This window comes from Pimephales promelas, chromosome 1 (genome assembly GCF_988280905.1).
Source record: "Pimephales promelas chromosome 1, fPimPro1.hap1.1, whole genome shotgun sequence".
Lineage (NCBI taxonomy): Eukaryota > Metazoa > Chordata > Actinopteri > Cypriniformes > Leuciscidae > Pimephales > Pimephales promelas.
In genome coordinates, this window is record NC_142769.1 from 6,492,623 (window position 1) to 6,511,861 (window position 19,239).

General features: G+C 37.9%; 1 long non-coding RNA gene across 1 annotated transcript; it reads right to left on the reverse strand.

Moving 5' to 3' along the window:
- Positions 1–1,117: 1,117 nt before the first annotated feature.
- LOC148998320 (uncharacterized) lies at positions 1,118–17,253 on the reverse strand. Its single transcript, XR_016146575.1, has 5 exons — positions 16,932–17,253; positions 9,860–9,968; positions 9,611–9,726; positions 4,799–4,913; positions 1,118–4,045 (listed from the first exon to the last, which is right to left on the reverse strand). It is a non-coding gene; the product is annotated as an uncharacterized LOC148998320 (long non-coding RNA).
- Positions 17,254–19,239: the final 1,986 nt, after the last annotated feature.

Sequence of the window (19,239 nt, forward strand, 5' to 3'; positions counted from 1 at the left end):
CATTACAATTCAACATCTCTCGTGGGTTCATGGTTCAATCAGATACCAGATGTCAAACACACGAGGGTTGGTCTGTCTGTCAGGGGGGAATTTTTCTAGACCTAAACATCTATGTTGTGTTATAATATCATGTATTCTCTCACTTGTTTTAAAAATTATCAGAAAAAAAAGTTTAGGATTTTTACTTAGGCTTAAGTTTAGTGAATATCAAGACTTAGTGTAGTGAATATTTTTACTTAGTTTAGTAATGAAACTGAATTGAAATTTGAATTTACATTTTTAAACAGGAACTATGACGATGAAGTTTGAAAAACAGCAAGTTTGAAAATATCAGACTAATACTTAATAATACTACAAAAATATTCACCAGAGGGCGCCAAATGCTTACTATTTTCAAAAGCTTTACCCATGACAGGAAAAGCGATTCTTATGCTTTCACGTTTTATTATTATTTTAAATAAAAAAATAAAAATCCCATCAATAGGCTACACAAAACAAGCAGTCAAAATTTAACTAATTATAAAGTGAGTTTAAACCAAACACACACAAAAAAACTTTATAAAATTGTAAAAGGAGGATAAAACTAATCTCAACATGTGAATACCTTTAAAATAGTTTTAGATAAGTAATTTCAGTTACCATTATTTTTACCATCACTCAAATTCAGGTTGTTTAAAGGGATAGTTCACTTTGATGAGTTTTAGCTTACAACTTTTCAATTGTGATATTTTTAGGTCAAACCGTTCGTGTCAATCAGTCATATAATGCAGGTCTATGGTCACCACCTCAAAGAGCATGCACAGAGAAGTCCAAATTAAACATGACTTAATGACTCGTAAATGTAAGTACACATTGATGGCCTAAGACACGAAACGAGCAGTTTGTGTGAAAAAACGAACAGTATTTATATCGTTTTTACCTCTTGTAATCACAGCCACATCCAAGTACTCTGAGGTTGTGGGAGCTTCTGTCTGCGCAAGCGATAAAACGATATGAATACTGTTTGTTTTCTCACACAAACCGCTCGTTTCGTGTCTTAGGCCATCAATGTGCACTTGCGAGTCATTAAATCATGTTTAATTTGGACTTCTCTGTGCATCCTCTTTGAGGTGGTGACCATAGACCTGCATTATATGACTGATAAACACGAACGGTTTGACCTAAAAATATCAAAATTGAAAATAGTGCAGAAACAAAGACATCTACATCTTGGATGCTCTTGAAGTAAGCTGAAACATACCAAAAAATTTATTTCAAAGTGAACTATACCTTTAAGAGCAGATCTCTGGATTTCTCCATTCCTCTGTAGGTTAAAGTTGAGTTGGTCAGGACGTCAGGAGGGATAATTTGACTCATCAGCAGCAGAGGGGTTTAGTGGGCGGCTATACATCAATAAAGAGGTGGAACAAGAAATATTTGCCCCCCTGGCAACAGTAGCCAGTAGTAACGAGATGATCTGTCCAAATAAGTAAAAACTACACTTGTTCACACTTATTCAATAAGACCTTTGTCAAACCAATGATTTCATAAACACGCAGACACACACTTGCAAAACTAAATCATAGAATGAATACTTTAGGAGTGAAATCTGAAAGGTGAATATGGATTATTTATCTTTCTTTATCTTCTTTATCTTAAGCAGGGTTAATGCATATTTTTTTAAGTAGTGAAATTCAACAAACTTTTTTTGTTTCATGAGCATTTGTCATTATTTTACATCCAAAGCCAAGTTTAATTTAAAAAAAAAATGCCCTTAACTGTGAAGACATGTCCCCATGCAGCTAGCAGCAAAAAACAAACTGCCATAGGCATTGTAAATTCGATTTATGCAATTATGCAACGACAGTGATAAATCATAACAGGAAAACATGTCCGCGAATTCCCTGAAAACATATTTTATCACAGCAGTAAGTAGGTCACATATTTTGCCAGTGAGTACTACTAACCTGTTGAGAGCATGTTTGTAATCCAGTTCAGATTCAGATATAATTATTTATTTAATGACACTAAGACCCTAACTAAAAGAGGTTCAAATTTTTCTTTGTTTAATTTACACCCTGAATATGGGTTGGAGTTTTTAAGTTTGAACTCTAAAAGTGCACCACACTGCTGAATTTAACATTACAGAACACAACATTTTCTTACGGGGGAGCATGCCCCCGAACACCCTTAGAGAAACAGAGGTCCACCTACAACAGTTTTACCGAAAATCCTGTGAGAAACACTTGTATTGCTGTTCCAATGGAGCTTATAGTTTTCTTAGGGGGGTTCATCAAGGTGGAGTAGCTATAGTTTAATTGTATTAATAAACAACAATTTTGCACTTAATTTATCTATTAGCTCTCATTTGTTCCTACTCACTTATTACACGGCACACTTACATTACATTTATTTTTCGGGGGACCAACAATTCGCTAAAATTGTTGCTGCATACCCCTCTGAAACTGCAACATGCAGAAGACAAAAGGTAGGTGAAATAAAAAGTGTCTGGATCAAAAAATCTAATTACGTACACAATGCACTCAATCTCTGCCATAATAATAATTAATGAAAGCTGGTTTCTAAAGTACTTTTTCCTGTATTAATGTTCATGGGTAGCCTAAATGGGTTCCATTTTAAGTCTTTTACTGTTATATGTCAACAAAATAAAAAAATAAAAAATAAAAAAAACATTTTCACCTGCTATAGACCCCTTTTGCGCCGACGTAACAGTTACGTCACGGCGCTAGCTGGAGGCAAAACAAAGTAAAAACTGGAGGCGGCCAATACAAACCAGCACAGATTCGGCTACATAATAAGGAGCTTAAATTACTTTCATTATTTTTAAATGTCATCTTATTGTGTTGTTTGGTGCAAGTATCAATGAAAAATGAATATGCTGCATCTGGATTTTTTATTTCTAGAAAATATTCACATAATTAAAGCCGCACTGTAAATGTCACTCTTTATTGTCGTCGTCTCGGCGCTGGCTCAGCAGAACTGCGGATCATACACACAAGTCTTGTACAGGACCATTCATAGTTAAGGCATCTAAAGATTTATATGCCCTCAGTTTCTCTTTACGATCGGTTTCTCTATAAGGTAGGTGTAGAAGTCAGGCCACTCACCCGACGTAACGTAACGTAACGTTAATCCTGTCAGATCGATGCATTGAGTGAGCGTGTAGGCGGCTACGGGTCAGCCAATCTGGTTCTGCCCGTTAAAAATAACTTTTGGAAATAACAATCGCGGTCCTGGACACTGAGTGACCTTACACATTAAGATAAAATCTGATTTTCTCCAGTCATTGTTAAAAAAACAAGCTAATAAAACTTGCTAGCATTAGTGAAGCGGCCAGAGGGATCGTTCTGCCTCCCCTCCACCTAAGCTCCGCCCACATAAAAACGTCATCATTACCAACTGAAAAGGGGTCTATACCCATTGTTTAGATCTGTTTGGGTAATTATGCAAATTTGCACATATGCACCATTTGTCCATGTTAACAAACAATTGCAAAAAACTTGTAATACATTTTTTGTTTGTCTTGATGTAAGTAATCAACTTGTTTCTGGGTTTTGACTTACAAACATGTCATCTCTGCAGCGCTCAATGGATAAAGAAGCTTTTTTAACCCAAGTAATGTAGTTTCAGCATATAAGCAGGGAATAACTTGACCATGCTAACCTACCAAATCTTGACCCATGGTTTTTACCTTAAATAAATCCAGCCTGTCATGAGTAAATACATCCTATTTTGCTCTAACAATCTAAACTAATATGACACTTAATATTATCCAGTATCACTCTTTGCACGCCCTGTCATAATATTTTAGTACAACAGCAAAATAAAACGTGTTTCTCTGTTTATTGTAAAGGTTTATGTGATTTACTAAGAATGAACCGCAGGTTTCATTCAAGGAGAGATACCTCTTTCTTCATGGCTGCACAGGACTGCTGACTGGTGTTGAAAAGACGTTCAACATTCTCCAAGAACTTTGGGAGCTCCACTTATTTCCAGCTGGCTGCCTTTCTCTGGGCTTTTCCATGCTGCTTCAGTCCTGTCTTTGCTGTCGTCAGAAAACAGGGTGAATAAATGACGAACCGCACACTCCCCATTAGCACAAACTGGGTCTTTCAGCATGTTGTTGGACTTATTGACCCAATGTCTTGCTTCTGTTAAACCTGTAAAACCAGGGCTCTTGTTTTCCGGATGTTGCTGTAACCGTTGGCAGAGCCTGTGAGTTTCTGCTGGAAGGATAACTTGATTTCGCCATTACTGGCAAGTCAGTGACATTATTTATTAGTTTTAATATTCATTTCATGTAAATATCTAAAAGTAAAAAAGAAGTACACTTTTCTTAAAACACATGAAAAGTTTTACTTTAAAGTACATTATGTTTTAATTAAACGTCAGGGTTATATTGTGTTTTCTCTCACTGTGACCCAGCTTCTCATCAGTAGGTTAATTAACTCATTAGTTCCTCTAGTTGCTCTTTGTCCCGTCTCTGTCAATGTTAAGGTGTGTTGAGTCTGTTCACCTGTGAGTTTTGTAGATTAAAGACTGTTTCTGTGAATTACTCGTCTTTGTGCGCTTAACCACACACGACATTAAACTTTTTTTGTCATGCTTTTATTTTTTCAAAAACTCCAGTATTGCAATACATTTTCTATAAAAGAAACACACTCATTGGTAATATCATGTTTTCATATATTCTGCCAATGACCATAATGATGATGACACAGTCAGAAATTAGTCAGTTGTGGGAACTGGATTCAGTGCAGTTCACTTTGAAATTCATTTTTGATATGTTTTAGCTTACCTCGAGGGCATCCAAGATGTAGGTGTCTTTGTTTCCACAGTATTTTCAATTTTGATATTTTTAGGTCAAACCGTTGTTGTCTGTCAGTCATATAATGCAGGTATATGGGTTCCACCTTAAAGAGCATGCACAGAGAAATCCAAATTAAACATGATTTAATGACTCGTAAATCTAAGTACACATTGATGTCCTAAGACACGAAACGAGCGGTTTGTGTGAGAAAATGAACGGTATTAATATCGTTTTTACCTCGTGTAACCCTTGAGGTAAGCTAAAACATATCAAAAATTAATTTCAAATTAATTTTCAAATTTGAACTATCCCTTTAAAAAAAAGATTCAAGTAAAAGGGTGAATGGGTGAGTATATTGATAAGAGTTTGAATGGTTTCCCATTATATCAGCCAAGGTGTTTGTTTTAATATTCTTTGACAAAAAAAAAAAAAAAATAAATAAATAATGTTTTTAATCCATGTTTGCTATAGCTTTACGGGAAAGTACAGTAAATGAAATACTTCCTCATTCTGCTCCCGAAGCCAATTTTACAGAGATTGTGCAAATATTAGTTCGACCAACCCTGTGATTCATTACATTTCAGTCACTGTAGCTCAATCTGAGTGTATTACAAGCCAGTTTCCATAAGTTTGTCTAAGCGTGCAATTCCAGCACAGTAGCCAAAAACTGGAGAGCAAATATACTCATATGCTTCGGAGAAACAAAAGGCCAGAAAACAGCTGTACACGTTGAAGAACAAAAAGAGTGGCAATGATTAATCAAAATGATCAAAAGCAAACTGATTCTATAGACTGTAATCCAAATGCTCTCATTTCTCAATAAATAAAGCATGTGGAAAACTTCAAACCACAAGCCATCTTCAAAACCGTACTGCTATCCAGAACAGATGTTATCCATATTCAGTGATCTGTCCTGGACTTTGCATTACTGTACAGGTGTCTGGAGTTGGATCATGGCATAAAGATTAACAGTAGCTTAAATCCAGTGACTGATTTCAGAGGTATCAGAATTAAAAAAGAAAAATCACGTTTACTTCAAATCCCTCCTATAATCTTTTCCAGTGAAATGTAGCTGAATATGTAGTAGTTCATGGGTAGTTGTTTAGTAAATTGTTTTTACGTGTAATAGGTATGTATATATATATATATATATATATATACACACACACACACACACACACACACACACACACACACACATATATATAAAAACAGTAAAAAGTCTTGATAGCCACCAGGGGGCACTCCATTCCAGACCTCTGCTACTCAGTAAAGGACACTTCATTCCCCACAATCCTTTGCCCATACTCATCAGCACTCATTGTGTCTCATTAACCAGCCTGGTCAAGCCCTAGTTTTTAAAAAACTAAAATCATGAGCAACTTAAGTTATATTGAAAAGAAAGAGCAGTTCTGCCTCTCCCACAAAATTGCTGTAACGTTAGCTGCTATTTGTAACGTTAGCTGCTATTAGGTCTCACTTAAAGCTTCTTGTTATTAGCCAGCTATAAACTACAACCACACTCACAGCTTCTTGTTATTAGCCAGCTAATAACTTCAACCACATCACCAAAGATTGTAAATTAGGCAAAAGTTTACTTGTCATAAAATCGTTATTGGTGTCAGTTAAACCTACATAATTGAACAACTCAATTGTGGTCTCAGCCTTGATAACTTGTGCAAAAGCTGTGATAGGCCTACACAACTATGCTGCACGATTAATTCGTTTTTCAAAAAGAAAAGCTGTGATTTCAACATGTTCATGCATCCAGAATTATAGCCACGTTAATAATGTTTGTATAGAAACCAAACCGTTTGTAAATCCGTCAAGATTTCAGTGAGATACGAGTGTTAAGATCACTCACTTTACATCAGATACAGAAGAGCCCGCCAGAAAGCTTGGCTGTGACAAGATGGTCGCCGTTGATGATGTTAGAGACTCTGCCACAAGACTTCTAGCCTTTATTATGTATATCTATGCTTACACACACGAACCTTCTATAATATAATCATAGCTAGCTGTCAACATTGAACATTGAAAATAAGGGAGATTTCCCGAAATCCATCGCAAAAATAAGGGATTTTTTTTTTTTTACATTATTAAGAGCATAAGAAACAAATGAAAAAAAAAAGATATTTTATTCCTATGTTATGCTATGACCTCTGTAGTGGACACCAGGACTCAATTGTTTAAAAAAAATGACATGAAAATATATATAGGCAAAAATAATGGAAATTTTTTACATATAAACATCTTTTTTTTTTTTTTTTTGCCTGGAAACGCTTCCAACACGCTTGTAATCTGTTAACATGGGAGCCGAAATAAAAACCATAGACAGTAAAATAAACACGGTCACGCCACGCAGCTGAGACGGACTCAGCCATGTGTCTCCGGCCAGCGTGCGTGGCGCTGCATCCGAGTATGAACGACTTCAAGCCGAATAGGTCCGAGCTTACGTCTCACACAATCAGAGCGTAAAAATACGGGATATTTTACGGGTAAATACTAAAACGGGAAAGCAGCGGGAACAGAGATAAAATACGTGAGAAACCCGGAAAAAAACGGGAGGGTTGACAGCTACGAATATAATTAATTTTTCATAAATTACAAGGGTGTTTGCAGTGGGCTGTTTACATTAATCTCGCACCATAAAAGCATTCTGAGTTGCAAGTAGCCTACATTGAGATGAGCAAAATCTGCGCCGAACCGAACACCGGTGATCAGCGCGAGATGCACGCCAGTTAGAAATGTGTGCAATTGCGGTCTGCCTTGCTCTGATATCATGCTGACGTATGTCAAAAAACTCTCGCGCACATGTCGGTTTCTGCAGTCGCGTGCATCTGATCTCACATGTGTCTGATCCACTGCGAGAAGAGAGATCTGTTCGTCTTGCCTGCACTTTTTTCAATCCTCCCCTCACTGCAGCTGCCTACTCTCGCATACATTTCAGGTGAGGCAAGGTGCATCTCAAACAAGCCTAATGAATGGCAATGAAGCGACGCAACTGATGCTGGAAGGTCATGTAATGACAAAATGGCGGATGTAGTATGTCCAGATTACATTCATAGGCTACTACATTTATACTGTATAATAAAAGGCACCTCCTAGTGGTCTAACCCTAACACTACCCCTGACCTAAACCTACCCATAACCGAAGCATGTTATATTGACGCTAAAGGGTGCGCGTAAAAATGTGCGTCAGATTTAGACGTAACGTCAAAAGGTCACCTACATGACGCCCTAGGATGAGAATGCATTGTATAATACATACATTTTATGTTGTAAAAAGTTGTTCCTATACATTCTTCGTACATTGAATATAGAATAATTGTTAGGAAGAAATCATAATTTGTTCATGAAAATGTTCATACAAGAACATATTGTTTGGGTGTGGTTTATGCAAATGATTAAGTTTTGGCATGCAGTCACTCATTTACAATGAGTGTAACTTTTTACAACAAAAATGAAACATTGCTGAACTTATTTAAGCTGGACTGTGACGCCATTTTCTTCTGGAAACAAACTTTGTTGCATTATTTTCCTGTTATCTCTGTAAAGCTGCTTTGAAGCAATCTAGAGCGAGGTTAAGAACAAAATCATCTGCATACTATTGAATTAAGCCGAATTTTTATCTCCCATACGAATATTAAATCATGCAAATATACGCGAACAAGACCCAATGTTAATCAGCTTTTTCAAATGTGAAAAAAAATCCATATTGTTCTCCAAAATTGTTGTTTGGCCATATTTTTCCTCAGAAACGACTGCTGGCACTTGTGTTGTGTTTGCCCTTACACCACCCACTGCACCCACTTCGGTTTATACGTCTAAGAATAGTGTTTTGGTGCTATACAGACTTTATGTGAGGGCATCAAAACTAGAGCCCAAATGTTAAGACAACACTGTGGTTGAGCACAGTGGGAAAATTATTGTGTCTCTGTCTGTAATTCTTTAATCAAAGAAAAGTGGATGGTTAAAAGCTCAAAATATCAACGCAAATATGACGACACAACCATGAAAATATAGCGATCACAGATGGGAGGAGATGCCGATTTACCAGCCAAGAACGAGAGAAGTGGGGAGAAGTAAAGTGCAGACCGGTCACTTGAAGCCAAGCATCTGAAAACCTCAGAAGCCATGGTGGAATTGGCGCCTGTCATAAGTATTCCCAGGTGCCATGGAAAGACAAGGACCAGAGCACACAGACAAAGACAGAATGGTCAGCTTGGCCTGCTTTTCATTAAACTCTGCCGATCCGCGTCATAAACAGCGCTGCTCTGGAGATATTCTCCACACAGACACCGTGCCCACAATAACACAACCATCACGTTCTGAAAGTCAGCTTTGAGTCTTCTAAAATAAAATACAGTTCCCTGTCTCCATCTAATTAATGTAGCTGCAATTACCCAATAGAAATGGTATGTGATGACAAGCGAAGCAGTAAATTTAAACCACGCAGTTATTCCTGATTTTTTCACCCACTTAAGATGTGCTACTTTAAAAACAGCAGCGAGAGCACAAAACAAAAGCACCTCCCATCTGCCCATATGTTTATAATGGAGTTGCAAGCTGTCAGCTGTTTTTGCTCTGTCATAAATGACAGCAGCCTCCACTGTGCGAATTAATTTATTAATTTGTGACAGGAAACCAGGCTAAATGAAGCATTTGCACGGACACCATTTAGGCTAGTATTTGCCTAAAACTTCTTAAAATGTCTTTTTTTTTTTTTGGTGAAACAAAAATTCTACTCTTAAAGGGATGGTTCACTTTGAAATGAATTTTTGGTATGTTTTAGCTTACCTCAAGGGCATCCAAGATGTAGGTGTCTTTGTTTCCACAGTAGTTTCAATTTTGATATTTTAGGTGAAAGTGTTCTTGTCTGCCCGTCATATAATGGAGGTCTATGGTCACCACCACTTCAAAGAGCATGCACAGAGAAGTCCAAATTAAACATGATTTAATGACTCGTAAATGTAAGAACACATTGATGGCCTAAGACACGAAACGAGCAGTTTGTGTGAGAAAACAAACAGTATTTATCGTTTTTACCTCTTGTAACCACAGCCACGTCCAAGGGATTTGAGGGCGCAACCATTAGCAACTTGGGCATCACTTCTCAGGACTTTTCTTTCAACAAATCTTTCCATCTCATGTACACCTTGTGAAAAAGAAGTACACTTTAGCATACTTTTAAAAAGAGCAGACATAATATATTTTAAAAGAATATACTTAAAGTGCAAACTAAATGTAGGACTATCTTTAAATGTGATTTCATAATTCCGTTGTCTTTGAAATAAGGTTAAATGTCACATATGTAAGAGGAATCTTTGGATTCCCCAGAATCTGTCTGTGTGAATTTTCAGCTCAAATTACCACCCAGATAATTTATTGTAGGTTGTCAAAGTTGCCCCTTTTTGGACGTGAACAAAAATGCACCGTTTTTGTGTGTGTCCCTTTAAATGCAAATGAGCTGCACCAAACTGCTAAATGCACCTTTGAATTAGTGATGAAAAGACAAGGCAAATTCATCAAAGCCTAAATCTTCCAGATTTAAAGGGGTGATGAACTGAGAAATCAAATTTTCCTTAAGCTTTTGACATCTAAGAGGTCATCATATTATAAGAATATCCTGTAAGTTTCAGAACTGAAAACGTCCTTGTTAGTCCAATAAAAGCTTTTATTGACACCAGGCTCAGCAAACGACTCGTTTTTCAAAGTGGGGAACTATGACGTCAAAGAGGATAAAACACCACCCCTGCAGAAGAAGATCAACGCCTACTTCAACACGGCCGGTTTAGCCCCGCCCACCGATTTGCGCATAGCTAAATAACATAGATTCCTACCTCATGATGACAAACCAGATTGAGATACCGAGCAATACAGAATATTGTGCAGTGCCTGGTTGTGGAAGAAGACAGTCACTGCATAATCTTCCTCTGGATTCCAGTAGGTCTGCATGGATAAACTTTATTTTTAATGACGTTCCAGCTGATGAGGGTAAAACATTGTCCGTCTGTTCGCTTCATTTCACTGAGGATTGTTTTGTAAACAAGACTGGATTTGAAGACCGATTAAGAGTAAAGAACGGTGCTGTGCCGTCTATATTGGATCTGACAAGAATGGTGCAAAAACACAGACTCTGGGTTGAATCATTTCGGAAGTGGATGGATGGGTGAGTTGAAACTCATTATAATATGCAAAACTGTTATCCACTCACAGCAGTGGGCGTTTACTTCCAAGTCTTCAATGCGAGAGGCCAAACGAGCGTTTTTTAGGCAGGCTCAAAACTTAGGTACAAAATAGCCTTTTACTTATTCATTTTGGTGTTTGTTCAACTTTCAACTTTTTCTAGTGTGTATGTTGTCTGTTTGAGCATGAAAAAGTTACGAAGCACAAATTCACTCCAAAGGGAGTTAAATCAGTAAAATCAGTAAACACTGTTTCTGAACTCCCTAAAATGACTCAAAGTTTTTTTTTTCCGGGAACGAGTATGTCACAATATTCCTCATTTAAATAATTCCCGCCCAACGCATAAAGGGGCGAGGTCTGATTGAGTTGAATTAGTAGTATGTTGAAACTTGTGGTTATGGTAAGGGGTGTTACATTTCCCAAACGCTCAAAGTAACCAATCACAACACACACTCGTCCAGCCGACCAATTGGAGCAGATTGCGCTTTTCGGAAGAAGGTGTTTCATAAAGATCGGAGTTTCTTCATGAAACCATTGATGTTGAGTTCTTCATTTTATAAGATGTTTACTGAAAAAGTTTACCGAAAGGTTCTGGAACCCAAAATGGTTCTTCTGTGGCGTCACTGTGAAAACCTCTATAGAGAAAAGTTTTTGTGCACTGAAAGTGGCAATACAGGCATTATAGCACATAACTCCAAATTTCACAGGGTCTGGGCAACTATCACAGCCTCCTCAGAACACCTCGAGTTGTCATTGTCAATGTTGTTTTACAGGAGAAGCATTGACTATGTTTAAGGATGGCTCCCGGAATTAGTAGTATATCTTTCTGCCGATGTTTGTCCAGAGGAAATCTAGGATCTGGGGCACTATAAATGACAAAAACGGAGCAGGGTTATTTAGGGCACATTGGGCAGCTGTGTTTGATTTGACAGAGCCAGAATGTGTGTCCAGCCTTGTCTTTATTGTCTAGCTAGAGGATTCACAATACCAGTATTTGCATGGCCTGAATCTCTCTTATAATGAACGATGGAGCATCCCAGTACAATTCCAAATCCATGTAGCTTTCTCTCAAGCTTATTGTACCAGTGAATAACCTCCCTGCAACCTCAAGCTCAGATTTTCACCCTGAACCGCACACTCACACTTGGATCCTGGCTCTCAAGGCTGAGATTTGATTGAAAATAAGGAGCAAACGGGCAAGTCTTGGCAGCCCTTTACTTTGGCTTGAATTGAGGCTTCTAGCGCACCTGATTACATACAGAGCGACCCCAGAGGGAGAAATGTGCACAAGCAGTGAGGCCACAGGCAGGAGAGTACTTTTCCACTCATCTGATATAGCTGTGTCTGCGCTTGATTCTGAAAGACCACTTCTAGTATTAAGCAATAACATTACATAATGTACAATAATCCAGTTCTCAAATGCCATTTGCAAAGTACATAAATTCTGTCATTTCTTTCTCGTGTCACATTTGTATTGCTGCCTCTGACAGCTTGTTTTAGAGCTCAAACGGTGAATTGTAAGCCAGTTTCAGAGGGTTGTATTCTAGTACAGAATTACCTGTCAAAAATAATCTAACCCAATGCAGTTGGTTACTAAGTAACTGTATTTAGATCCGGAACTGGAAAGAAAATCTGTTTTTTTTTTTAATTATTATTGATATTAAAAATGTTGCTCGGTGTTATGCAAGTCATAACAGACCGTATTGGCTGGCAAATGTGACAATACACAGATGAGCCAAAACACTATCACCACCTGCCTAACATGCTGTTGGTCCTCCGTGTGCTGCCAAAACAGCACCGACCCTTCAAGGCATGGACTCTACAAGACCCCTGAAGATGTCCTGTGGTCTCTGACACCAAGACATCAGCAGCACATCCTTCAAGTCCTGTATGCTGCAAGGTGGAATCAAACTTGTTGGTCCAGCACATCCCACAGATGCTCAATTGGATTGAGATCTGGGGAATTCGGAGGCCAAGCCAACACCTTGAACTCTTCATCATGTTCCTCAAACCATTCTTGAACAATGTGTGCAGTGTGGCAGAGTGCTTTATCTTGCTGAAAGAGACCACTTTCACCAGGGAACATCATTGACATGAAGGGGTGTACCTGGTCTGCATCAATGTCTAGGTAGGTGGGATGTGTCAAATTTACATCCACATGAATGGCCCAACACAGGGTTTCCCAACAGAACATTGCCCAGAGCATCACACCCCCTCCAACGGCTTGTCGTCCCACAGTGAAACCTGGTGACATCACTTCCCCAGGCAAACGGCACGCGTACACCGCCATCCACGTCACAGCAGTGTGTGGTGCACTGTGTTTTGTGGCACATTCCTCCCATTGCCATTATTGCAATTTTGTGTGACATGCACCACAGTAGACCTTCTGTTGGCTCAGATCAGATGGGATAGCCTTCATTGGCTTTGTGAATCGATGAGCCTTGGCTCCATAAAGGAGACAGAAGATGCAGCCAGTCTTTGGTGTGTGATCCGAAAGTAGCATCAGTTCAATTACCCGGATGAGCCGACTTATAAATAGCACTGTTGACCAATAAGAATCAAGTATTTCAGAGATCTGGAATCAGTGGTAATAAGTGATGTAAACATATTCACCTTATTTTTCTCATAATGAAGTTCAGTTTAAGGTGGGGGGGTGAAATTTTGCGACGCAATTTTGCGCCTTTTGCGCCGACGTCATAGTTATGTCACTGCGCTAAACAAAGTGAAAACTCGAGGTGGCCAATACAAACCAGCACAGATTCGGCTACATAATAAGGATCTTTAATTATTGTTACTATTATTAAATGTCATCTTGTTGTGTTGTTTGGTGCAAGAATTGATGAAAAATGAATATGCTGTATCTGGAATTTTTATTTCTAGAAAATATTCACATCATTAAAATCGCACTGTAATGTCACTCGTGGTCTCGGCTCAGCAGAACTGCGGATTGTACACACAAGTCTTGTACAGGACCATATAGGCATCTAAAGATTTATATGCCCTCAGTTTCTCTTTATGATCGGTTTCTCTATGGTAGGTGTAGAAGTCAGGCCACTCAACCGAGGTAACGTAACGTTAATCCTATCAGATCGTCCATGCATTAAATGAGTGTGTAGGCGGCTACGGGTCTGCCAATCTGGTTACGTCCATTAAAAATAACAATCACGGTCCTGGACACTGAGTGACCTTACACATTAAGATAAGATTTTCTCCAGTCATTGTTAAAAAAACAAGCTAACAATACTTGCTAACTAGCATTAGTGAAGCGGCCACTATCCAATGTAAATTGCCTCCACCTAAGTTCTACCTCCACCTAAGCTCCGCCCACAAAAATGTCACCATGTTTACCAACTGAAAAGGGGTCTATAGGTACTCAAGATTAACATGAGATTGAGCGAAACTGAGTGTTACTAAACAGAAAAATACTTGCTGTTGTTGAGCAAGAAGAAAAATCTCACAGCACATTCTGAGACTAAACCAAAGTGATATCATTACTGTCGTCCAGCTAAACAGAGTACAGAAGCTGTCGACTGTGGCGTCCCTAAGGCTACGTCCACATTAATCCGGATAGATTTGAAAACGGGGTTTTCGTTTAAAAACGCTCTCCGTCCACACTAGTGTTTTCAGGCGTTTTCCGACGTTTCAGTGTGGATGAGAAACTTCTAAATTCACTTTACTGCGCATGCATGAAACTTCACAAAAGCTCACTGAGATGATACAGATGGGAAAATAAATAATAATGCTATCGCACAATAACAGGATAATTTTATTTGGCAAAATATCTCACCATCACGGATGCGTCCAGGTCGCATTCAGTCACCATATGTTTGGTCTAAAACGCAACTGCTCTCCTGTTTTGCCGCAGGACAGCAAATGTGAGTAGACTACATTATCTGTTATCTTTGCAGTACTGTGCTATGAAGAATAGCACATATTAAGTAACATAGAAAGTAACATATTTTAGCAATAGTGTAAAAATGAATAACACATAACAGGCACAATACCGATAAACATGAATATCTATTGGTACTACATGGATCACATGACTAAACTTACGTAATCGTTTTGAAATACCTTCGGTTTCACTGTCCACACTACAACGCGAAAACGGCGTTTTCAAATTTATCCACTTTGGAGAGCGTTTTCCAAACGATACGTTTTTGTTGACTTAAAACGGCGTCTCAGTGTGGACGGAAGGCCAAAACGGAGAGAAAAATATACGTTTTCAAACGAAAACGTATTAGTGTGGACATGGCCTAAATAACCATTAACAAATACTACAACTTTAGCCACCATTTATTTATGTCTTCAATGCTGTACTGTGGTATAACAGTCACAGATTTGGACTTTCTTTAGCTGACTTTAGCTTCGAGGTTCATTGTGTTTCAATTATGGATTGCAAAGATTTGGCACAATTTGTTGGAACTTCCGAAGAATGATTTTGATTTAAAAGAGGAAGAATACGTCTTGTCTCTCCAGAAGTGTCCTCCTCTCTTAGAGGAACGTGTTTACAACAGAACCTTGGCGGATGAGTCTGTACACACTGATGTGAAACCCAACAAGTCTTTTGGGGACAGGTACTGGCTCTTTTACCAAAGGAGAAAAATGTACAATATGCGAAAAGTATGTTACGTGTACCTGTGAAAAGTATCTCTTTTGCTTTTGTGAGACCACGCAACACAATTTATTAACTAAAACGTAATTTATTACTTACAAACAAACGGTAACTCAGTATACTGCATACTGAGAGTGTCAGGATGCTATAAGATGCTCTGTACAAGAGCCAGGAAAGAGGCTTATACTGAAGGATTCTTCCGAGTAAAAGAGGACCCGTGGAGATAACCATGACTTACTGTTGTGGAAAAACAAGGCAGTGAGGGGAAACATGTGTAAATCAAAATAACTCTGTAAAAACAAAATGGTCAGGGTGATATAGGGGGAAATGATAAAATAAATGTAAAAGAATTTTTGAATTTGGTGCCCTCTTGACCGAGAAAAGAAAGAAAATAACCGAAGGGCATATTTGTATGAAAGACTACAACACCCACAATGCACCACATTGCAAAGCTCCACAAGCCACACCCACTAATCCAGAACTGCGCGCACATCAGAGAAATCATTGTATTTGTCACATACTACAATGAAGGGGATCCATTCATCCAAGAGTAGAGTTAAAGCTACACTGTGTAACTCTTTTAGTTTATTCATAGCTAAAAACACTTAGTTCTTTCAAAAATATATGTACTCATTAATGTACATTTACTTCGTTCAAGTAATAAAGTATTCTCGTGAGTGTATAATATGCCATTGAAAATAATTACAGGTAAGGGGTTCTAATGTGAGTTGCCATGTTGCCCCTCCATCTTGAAAGTACATTAGCCAAAGAGGGACATACCCATTAATTCAAGCTTCGCCTTTCGCGTTTACGTTTGAGTTAACACTCATGGACGAGGTCGAACTGGAAGCCATGTTAATCTTGGACTACATTGGCCACCGTAGGAGTTAAAACGAAAACGGAATTGAGAGGAACAGAAACTAAAATTCACTGGATGGTCATATACCTTTTCACCACATAGTGTAGCTTTAAGTATATTTATGTTTTTGTGGAAAAACCCAAACTATTTGGATATATACACAACAGCAAATGTGTCAGCAAATCATCACATCACAAGTAGTTCAGGTTAGAGGCAAGTTTTTCCAATATTCCAAAAGTTCATTAGAGTAGAAGTCCAACAAAAAGTGTTTCCAATCATAAAGCATCAGTCCTCATAATCACCAAAGGTGTAGAATCAGAGCACAACACATTCCAGATGAAGTGTCCATATTGAATGAAGTCAACAGACAACCCTCTAAACAAATAGGCAAATACAAATCAAAATACGCAAAAGACACAGATAATAAACAATCTAATTACAAAACATATACAACTTACATTGAGCTGTTGACCCAAAAAGATTCCTCAAAATAGGGTTTCTTGCATACGGCTCAGTTGAGCAAACTCTCAAAGCCACACTCTTACTTGTCTCTCTTAAGAGGATAGCCCTACCCAAAGAAACCTATATAGCTCCCCCTTGAGGCGGGGCATAGAATTACAGCACAAAAAACGGAACTCTGTGTTTAAATTTCAATGAAATATATTTAAGAGAGACAATGTTAAATTCTGCATGAGAGGCGTCATTCTTTTACACGAGGGACTTATCACCATATTTAAAATAAACAAATACAAAATCATTCTAAATTCTGGTTGTTTATCATATTCTTAACCAACTTCCGTTTTCTTCTTTCTTTTTAGCAAAAAGGTACCGGTGAATCTAAAATTATAACTACACAATAAGGTCAAACCTGCAACATTTTGGGTTAATTTTCATCTAAATGAATGTCAACACATAAAACGTGCTGCAAGAATAGAATAGAATAGAATAGAATAGAATAGAATAGAATAGAATAGCTTTTTTTGCTCATGTGATATGACACTCAGACTGACTCATAATGTAGAAGGCAGCATCCAATATTTACATTTTGAGTGACATGACAAACACCAAAGAAACCTCAGAGAAAAGTGACATCTATTGGAATGGAGGCTGTGTCTGAACGAGCTAGAGAGACGTGGGGGACGTGGGACTTCTGGAGAAAAGTTGCTTCTTTGCAGCTGAAATTGCCAGTTCCAAGAACGGGGATTTTGTCTGGAACAGGAGCTGCTTCTCCCTCCTCTTTTCAGCATACGTCAGCGGCCGGCCTCAATGCTGGTGCTTTTTCTCCTGGGAAATAAAAATATGAATCAACAAAGTTGAGGCACTTGAACTCTTTAAAGAGCCAGACCCTGTGACGACCAACATGTGTGCACACTGCACAGACGTCACAACAAACCAACTATATAGTTAATTTATAGTTCAGTGGAACTACAAACAGCTCAAGTTTTACCTCATATAGTCATCTGTTTCTTGTAGTCTTCTAACTATATGCTGTTGAACAAATAAAGCCATTCGCATCCTACATGGTTAGAATAAGTCAATTACAGCTTAAAGGAATATAAAACCCTTTGACTGAATCTGATTGAAAACATTCCACATATGGAGTCGAGTTAAACTGGCATTGGGAGACAACTTGTTATAATGTTTGTAAAAGCGGGGATGTTTTAGTCTCAGTAGGGGGAAAGCAAAAAAACGGAATTGAGAGGAACAGAAACTAATATTCACTGGAAGGTCATATACCTTTTCACCGCTAGATGGGGCTAAAAATCACACAGTGTAGCTTTAAGGATTACTGTAATTAATGTCCCGCTATGTCTTTTTTTCTTTAAATAATAGCATAAATTGACAGTTACTTTCCTGTAAATAGTTTTACAGTATGACAGCTGGAAACACATCAATAATACTGTAAAAGCTATAAAATTTACAGCAACTAACTGTAAACTTTTTTTACAGTAAACTTTCATTGATAATATACAGCAAAAATACTGTGAAAACAAAAGAAATCATTTACAGTGTAAACAACCTTGTGTATTTGTTTACAGCAGTTCAAATGTTAATTTGATGCTAGTCACTTTTGAATGAATTATGAAACTTTTACTGTAGTTATCTGGGAAGCATTAAAAATAATAGTTTTTGATTAGTTAATAGTGAACTACCACCTTTATCTGTGTGCTATTACTTACTAGTTAGTTAATCAGAGTTTCTTGTTAGTTAATAATAGTTCAACTAGACACTAGATCATTAATATTGTGTTACTCATTGGTTCTTGTGTAGTTATTCATTAACGAAGGAACCTTATTCTAAAAAGTGTTACCAATAAATTTCGTAGTGTGTGTTTTTAGATGCTAATAATATCATTTTAGAAGATGCAGTACTGTAGCAAATCAGACATTATGCCCAAACCACACTTTTACAGTACAAATAACAGTAAACATAACAAAAAAACACAAAGTTAAAACAACTCCTGTTGGTACTGAGAACCATCTCCATCATTCAGTTCAGTGTTTACTCATCCCAAAGTCATTCTGGGTTATGCAATATCCATTGAATTAAACCTGTAAAGATGTGATGCTCTCTGAAAGGACATTTATATGGTTTTCTCTGTTTGAACTTTAACTTTATTTTGTACACCGACAGCAACGGTCCTTCAAACACTGCAGTGGGCCTGAAAAGAGGTGGTATAAGTGCCTTTCAGAGCCCATTTTTAAGACGCCAACATAATCTTCTGAGAATCTCATGAGCATATGGTGGCAATAAAAGACTCGACAT